The sequence below is a fragment of the Belonocnema kinseyi genome, chromosome 1, assembly GCF_010883055.1.
Source record: "Belonocnema kinseyi isolate 2016_QV_RU_SX_M_011 chromosome 1, B_treatae_v1, whole genome shotgun sequence".
Taxonomy (NCBI): Eukaryota; Metazoa; Arthropoda; class Insecta; order Hymenoptera; family Cynipidae; genus Belonocnema; species Belonocnema kinseyi.
Window position 1 is genome coordinate 162,179,329 of NC_046657.1, and position 7,947 is coordinate 162,187,275.

The window sequence follows — 7,947 nt, forward strand, 5'->3', positions numbered from 1 at the left end:
CCTGAAGATTACTCGCTCGGAAATTAGTAAACAAAAAAAGCCCGACTAGCCCTTGACCAACCACCGACCAGGCCCCGACTGAAATTTTGACAGCAAAACGCCCAACTAGTCCCCGATTAGTCCCCTACTAGGTACTTTGTCAAAATTAATAACCCAAATAGCCTCCGATTAGTACCCGACTTGTAATAGGACCAAATGGGGTTATTTCCACACGGGGTTGTTAAAGTAAACAATTTTTATGAAACTTCCTTTATTGAATACCACGGACCTACAGACGTCATATTTTATATTACACTCGGGTTTTTATGTTGCTTTTTGCATGCTAATTCCAAATCCAGAATGTAAATGAATATAAAGCTTCTGGATTCTATCCAGAAAAATTTCATTACTGGGACTATATAAAGTATTTTGGGGTCACTGATTTTAAATTTAAAGTAAAAACATAAGATGTAAAAATGGCAACTCTAATATGGGTGATCAAAATTGTGAAAATGAAATCGATTTTACTGAAATTTTTACTTGGAGTCTTTCGGGTTATCGGGATTTTTCCAGTCAAACCCATCAGTGTGCAACTTGTAATCTGTCAGGCGTCATTATTTCCACTGACACTTTCAATTTGTCAAAAAAATGTTACTAAAAATTTCTGCACCGGTGCAGCGTTCTCCGTGTAGCTGATTTCAAAGCTAAACTTAAAATATCAAAATTTTAAATTGTGATTAAAATATGTCGGGCCATAATTATAAAAATAACACCAATTTGATTCTAGATTACTTCGAACGTATTTTTGGGGTATTATGGGTATTAATTTACCCTGGAAATCGTTAGATCCAAAAATCATCCATGTTCTCTCATCGGGTAGGACGACGCACTCAATGATATTTTTAGTTTGCGCTCGATATTGTATTCAGGACGCACTGTACACTCGGCCTTTGTACTTCCCTCGTATTTGTGTATATACCTTTTTAAATTAAAGATCAAACCATCTACAGCTGTTATTTGATGATTGTGAATTCTTTTTCGCTAAAGCTCTTTCGGCCTTATCAAGCACATTCCCATAACGCATCTCGTGTTTGTCCGAAATTTGTCCGAAATTCACATATTATTTTCAAATCTATTACATCATTAGATGTACAATTTTTTTATTATCATTTCGATATTTTTGCCTTAATTGGCATTATTCGTTATTCGTATCAGCTATCTCGAAAAATGCATTATTTCAAAAAGTATATATTCAATAAATTATTACAATTCATACTATAATGTGCATTGATATTGAAACTGAAGTATTTTAATGCATTTTTTTATTAATTGAAAATACACATTCTATTAAACAAACGTTTCAAGCAAAATTACAGCTAGCATATCTTTTTTGAAGCGCTTTTTATACAAATTTAACAAGAACTGCGAGTTCTATCAAAAAATAATTGAATATAAATTGGCAAATCATTTTTTATTGGATAACTTTTGCATGCTAATTTTTCCGCATTTCGCGTGATTTTTTCAAAAATCTTATTGTTTATATTTTTCATTTTATTTTTTAAGTTTGATACAAAAACTACGCGTCCTATCGAAAAAATTTTAATAACAAGTTTCTAGGCCTTTTGTGTTAATTTTAGTTTATCAAGGAAATTTTGTTGCACATTTTCTTAAAATAATATATTTTTAAAAGAGGATCAGATTCGTAAATTAATATTCAAATTTGCAATAATACGGACTAGAATTGTTAATTGCATACTTGAGAAGACTTTAATAATACATAAGGATACATTTATTTATGTTTATTTGACATAACAGTAAATAATACTATTAATGTGTAATCTTATGAAGGCAAAACTCTGGAGAAAAGTTATTTTTTCCGCAAAAAGTATCGTTTGGTTTTAAAAATATTAAGTAATCAAAATTAGTAGACTTTTTCCTAGTGACTTTTAAGTCAAAAAATTAGTTGACCTTCCTTGTATTATTTTTTATGTCATTAAATACATAATTTATATTTCTAGTTTAAATATACCTTTTTCAAAGGAAAAATATGAGACACGCATTTTTTTAAAATGTTGTATATAGAGAACCAATTGACATAATTTGATTTTGTTCCTAGAAGCTTTTAGGGTGAACTAAACTTTTTTAAAATTCACAAGGAAAACACTGTCATCTGCACCAGTTTCCTTAAAAGTCCTACAGATTGAAACGTAATGCCTGTAGCTCTTTGACATTTTTTGCAATCTCCAATCTGAAAATATTCCATTACTAGACAACACATCACTTTATGCGAAATTTCATCCCGAATATGTATGATATTCGCTTCATCCCTTCTCTGGTTTTTTAATCCAACAAGTAAAAGCTTAAAATTGGCTTAAAGCTTAAAGGGTAACTTTTAACCCATTTTGGTCGCAGAGAGTAAAATTTGGTCTTTCCAATTCTTATGTTCGGATTTTTATCTCGAAACAGTTAAAATATTTCACTCAGACGGAAAGCCTATTCAGAAATAACCCTCAATCCGTTCTGAAGTCAGAGTACAAAATGAATGACGTCATTGAATTCGTAAATTATAAATAATTAATTTAAAAAGAATTATATTTATCCATTTGTAACTAATTTTGAGTTCGTACAAGTGTTCTCAAAGAATCTCTAGTGAGCTTCTAAAGTATTTCGAAATTGAACATTTTACGACCGCTCGAAGTAATTCATAAAGAAATTCGAAATGAATAAATCATGAACTCTCGGCGAATCCTTTTCTAACTAAATTTTAATGGCAATCGAACGAAGAAAAAATTAATTTCAATTTCTTTAAGTATTTAATCAAGTAATCCAAAATTATTGAAATGAAACTTTGTAACAGAATTATCAAAGTATGCTTCTTTCGATCTTTTGGCATTCTATATGAGAATTGTTATTTTTATTTGAAACTCCTAAGCGACGCTCTAAGAATTGACTTTTAATACGTTACAATCAATCGATTCAAATATCATACAATATTAAAAGAATTGACAAAAACAATCTTTTCAGAAGTAGAGTATTATTTCAAACAGGTGAAAAATGAAAAAGTGGCATGATACTTTTGATTGTAGAATTTTAATGATCCCCTAAATTTGCATCGCTTATTAAATTGTGGGGTGTTATAACCATTCTATTTAATTTCACTGTACTTGCGTCAGTGAAATATTGAAAATGAGACGCAGATAACTTTTATCTCTCACGTTAATTAGAAGTTTTCTACATAAGGCTGATTTTCGTGCAAAAACTTTACTTTGCTCTATTTCTTTATTTTTTGTAATGGATGCTTTAACATCGCATTTGCAAGGTGGCAAAACTTTATGAAATCAATATTTTCACATTTTCATTAAATATGAAATTTATTATCAAAACATTTTTTTCACTTGATTGTTTTATAAAAATAAAACCCAAGTGTCAAGTAAATAAACAAGCAAGAGTATTATATTTTAAGTCTTCCAGGTATTTATGAAAGTACTTTGGTATTTTTTGGGTGGCATTCTGAGGAACGCGCGTTTAAATCTAACCAATCGGACTTTTTTTTATAATGATAAGAAATCGAATCATTGCTTAAAGATTTTAAGTAATTTTGAAGAATTTTGAAGGAATTTCAGTAGAATTTAAATGAGTTTTAAGATTTTAAAGTAATTTCAAAATATAAATAATGTTTTTGCATTCTTTAGAGTCTGTTATATCTTTTGAAATCTTCGGAAATTTGTCGAAGTCCTTTAAAATCGATAAAATATTTATTGATATTTATTTATTTATTAGTACATTTACTTTATATGCTTAGCAACATTTTTTATAGAACGGCTCATAAAAATTTGTTTGAACCCGCGGCAAATAAAAATGTTTATAGCGTGCGATTATAAATAGTGTAGTGATTGTGTAATAGCAAATAATTGTTTTCTTGAACATGTGAACAAATATTTAAATATAAAGTAATAACATAATAATACAAAAGATCAATTTTTTTCTTGCGAAAAATTGGTTTCAAGACTTCTTCGATATTAAAACTGAATTGAAAAATAATTCAATTAGCATCGGGTTAATATACATGAGAAGACTTTTGTCATTCATTATGTATTAAATTTTATCACGTTGTTCATGCCGCTACAGTTGTTGACGTATTCGCCCGAATTCTTTTCCAATTTCATCCAAATTAATTTCTGCGGTCATACTGCGATTATAACATGAATTTAGAAAGAATTCTGTATGAACAAAAACTGAATTTTTGTATGAATTCGTGTTTGTAAATTTGAATTCGTTTTTCATTAATAGAGAATTTATTTTGCCGTCTGGGTCACTAATCGAAAATTTTCTGGATTGATTTATCATATATTTCGTTACTTCAGGACACATGAAAAGTGAATCTTGCTTCTTATAATCCCTGGGCATCAGCATAAGCAGACATATCTATTCTCGTGAATTTGTAGAGTTTTTCAAAGCTTTTTAAAAATCAGATACCCACAGATAAATTATCACATTTGGACCGCTGTTATGTACCTTTCATTAAAGAGAGTATCTATTTAAAGGAAAATCAGACCCAAATGTCTCAGTGACGCATTTACCATAAAGACTACATAGGCTGCACCAGCGTTTCCCAAACTTTTTTTTTGCAGTTTTCAGGGAGGGGCAGCGCCGCCACCCTACAATTTTTTCCCCTGTACTAGAACCCAAGGGGGATACTTGACTGTCGTTTATGCGGGAGGTTTTATGCTCCACGCGAGAGAATTAAAACCAGTTAAGAAAAATTAAAATGTGTTCAAATGTTAATAAATTATATTTTAATTAGTTAAATCAATTTCCTAATATAATCTTAAGTGAATGAAAAGAAAGTTGATGAAATTCGGTTAATATCTTTAATGCCAGTTGACAGTTCTTGTAATTTTGCATGTACTTAAAGATATGCTTGATGACTCGAAATTTTAACCAATTTTCAATAACTTTTTTTACATTGTCTTAAAATTACATAAGGAAAATGATTAAGATAATTAGAATTGAATTGAGCCATGTCTTTATGATTTTAGTTACTGAAACAACCTTCAATCTTATGACAATGAAAGGGTCCTCATAGCGGGGGAGGGGGGGGCGGCTGGGCACAGGCTGGCTTCCCCCGACCACGGTCAGGCCGATGACCGTCGGCTGCAGTATGGGAATCGCTGGGCTACACCAGCGTTTCCTAAACTGATACCCTGGGTAGAGTGGCTACCCGGCGCACAGTGGTTCAGATGGTAAGAAAAGGTGATCAAAAGAAAAAAAAATGAATGTTTTTTTTTATGTATAATTGATGTCAATCTATTAAAAAGTGTTCGAAGTTTATGAAAATACAGAAATCATGAATATATATAATTATTTTAGGTCTTTTTTGAGTTGTAGTGAAAGATCTGATGCATTCATTTCAATCACAGATTTTTACGCCAACTTGCGACTTCTCAATTGGGACCTCGTAGCAGTTTGACGAAATAGGCATTTTAATTCACACAGTTTTTAGTATTAGGCGATTCAGATATTCAATATCCTAAGCTTATTCTTATTAAAACATTTACTAGATAATCCAGCAATTGTACTACGATAAAGGACTAGGTTATATCAAAAGATTTCTAAATTCTTTTTGGATATACGAGGTGTGTTCAAAAAGTAAGGTGACTTTTCAATTTTCGCGGGCTACGTACATTCAAGTTTTAAATTTTTTGTTTTGTTGCGTTAATACACTCGTCACGATCATATGTTCACAGTTTTGTCAATATAGCTCGTGTTGTTTTTCTGGCAGAGGCGTAAAAGGTTAGAAGGGTTTGGTGTGCTCGGCGATTTTCTTCTTTCGAAAAAAATGGAGCAAAGAGTTTGCATTAAATTTTGTGTGGAAAATGGAATACAGTGCTATAAAACTCTTGAAATGTTGATAGTTGCATACGGTGAGTCTACTCAGAGTAAGAAAAATGTGTATAAGTGGTTCAAGCTGTTCTAAGAAGGCCGAGAGGATGCCGTAGACGAACCTCGCCCTGGACGTCCCAGCACGTCAACAACAGATGAAAACGTACAAGCAGTGGAAGAAATGGTCTTGAAAAATCGCCGAATTACCATCAGAAAAGTTGCTGAAGATGTTGGAATATCAGTTGGCTCATGCCATGCTATCTTTTCGGACATTTTGGGCATGAGACGTGTGTCAGCGAAATTTGTTCAAAAACTGCTTAATTTTAAAAGTGTTTGTGAAAGATTTTCTGACCAAAAACAGCACCACAGTCATGCCTCAGCCTCCATATTCACCGGATTTGGCCCCCAGAGAATTTTTTCTTTTCCCGAAATTGAAGAGACCCACGAAAGGACATCGATTTTCAACGATTGAGGAGATAAAAACTGCACGCTGAAAGAACTCAAGGGTATACCACAAAATGATTATCAGAAGTGCTTCGATGTTTGGAAAAAGCATTGGCACAAGTGTATATTATATCTGACGGGGATTACTTTGAAGGGGGCAACATAAATATTGAGGAATAAATGAATATTTTTTGAGAAAACCATAAAGTCATCTTATTTTTTGAGCACCACTCGCATTCCAGGAGCGAATTTCAATTAATTTGTGTACATTATTTGTTTGCTTGAATAATTATTATTTTGTCAATTATCATTTTCCTTCATTTTACGCAGCAAATAACATCTGAATTTTATGTTTAAAATCAGGAACTTGAAATACTATTATAAATTAAATTTCAGACATTCATAGGGTTCTTTTAAATTGGGTCAAGGTATTACATTTGCCACTTTTAATTTTTTGTGGCATATATAAAATAAAAAAAACTACTTTATAAATTCAAATTAGTTTAAATTTTTTACTAATTTTAATCACTGGCCCAATTCTAGCTATACAACAGTTTTTTTACTAATGTATCTGCAACAGTGACTAATTTACCAGTAAAAACTACTGATTCATAGTTAGAATGTATTCACTAATTTTAATTAGTAAACATTTTAATTAATTCAAATGTAGAGAGTGAGCATTGTTTCTGAACTGAATTTAATAAAATTGTATTCATGTTCAGAATGCGTAAGCAGCCTGTTGGGTTCGCCATTTTGAATTATAAGATTTTCACAACAAATTTGAGATCAGGGACCATTTAAAGTATTTACAAAATAAATTTCATGGAAATCTGACAACATTTCGACATTTCATCACCTTTTTGTACCATCTAAACCACTGTGCGGCGGTACGGGAATGCCAACCCGGGCCGGCCAGCTCGGTAGACTATAAGGCAGGCTCCCTGATTGGGAAGGTCGAGCGCGGAGAGCCAGCACATGCCTGCTTCACAGGCAGTCAAGTGCCTCCCCTCCCTTTGGGCTTAATTATTATGAAAAAAAATTAAGGGTAGTGGCCCCACCGCTCCCCAGAAAGAGCGAAACAAGTTTGGGAATCGCTGGGCTACACTATAGGGCGAGAAACGTTGGGGAGGGTAGGGTGAAATTTGATAACTAAATGTCATACAGTGGATTTTAAATCAAGTGGAAAATTTATGTAAATCTAAGCGCGATGAATATCTAAATCCGCTATCGCGCAGACTTAGATTCCGGTGTAATGTTGATAAACGATGTGGCAGGTCAAACAGAGAAGACAATAATCAATCATTTGAAAATGAAAATTGCGAGAGTGCGATAATTATAAGTTAAGTTAAAAAAAGTGCATTCTTCAAATCGCATCCGATTTTAAAACTGGTTCTATAGAGCCAGGTAGAAATGACTTGACTGATCCGATTATATTGATTATAATCAGAGATACAGTTTGATATAGTAGTGAAGAGGTTTCTGATGCTGGTACTAAAAAGTTACGAGGGTAGTTCAATAAGTCCTTAGAATGACCAACAAATGGCGCGCGAATCGCTCCAAATCATCTGTTTTCAGTCAGCACCACTCCCAAATAGATATATGGTGCAGTCACAGTCCACATCTTCTGAGTTTACGTGTTTT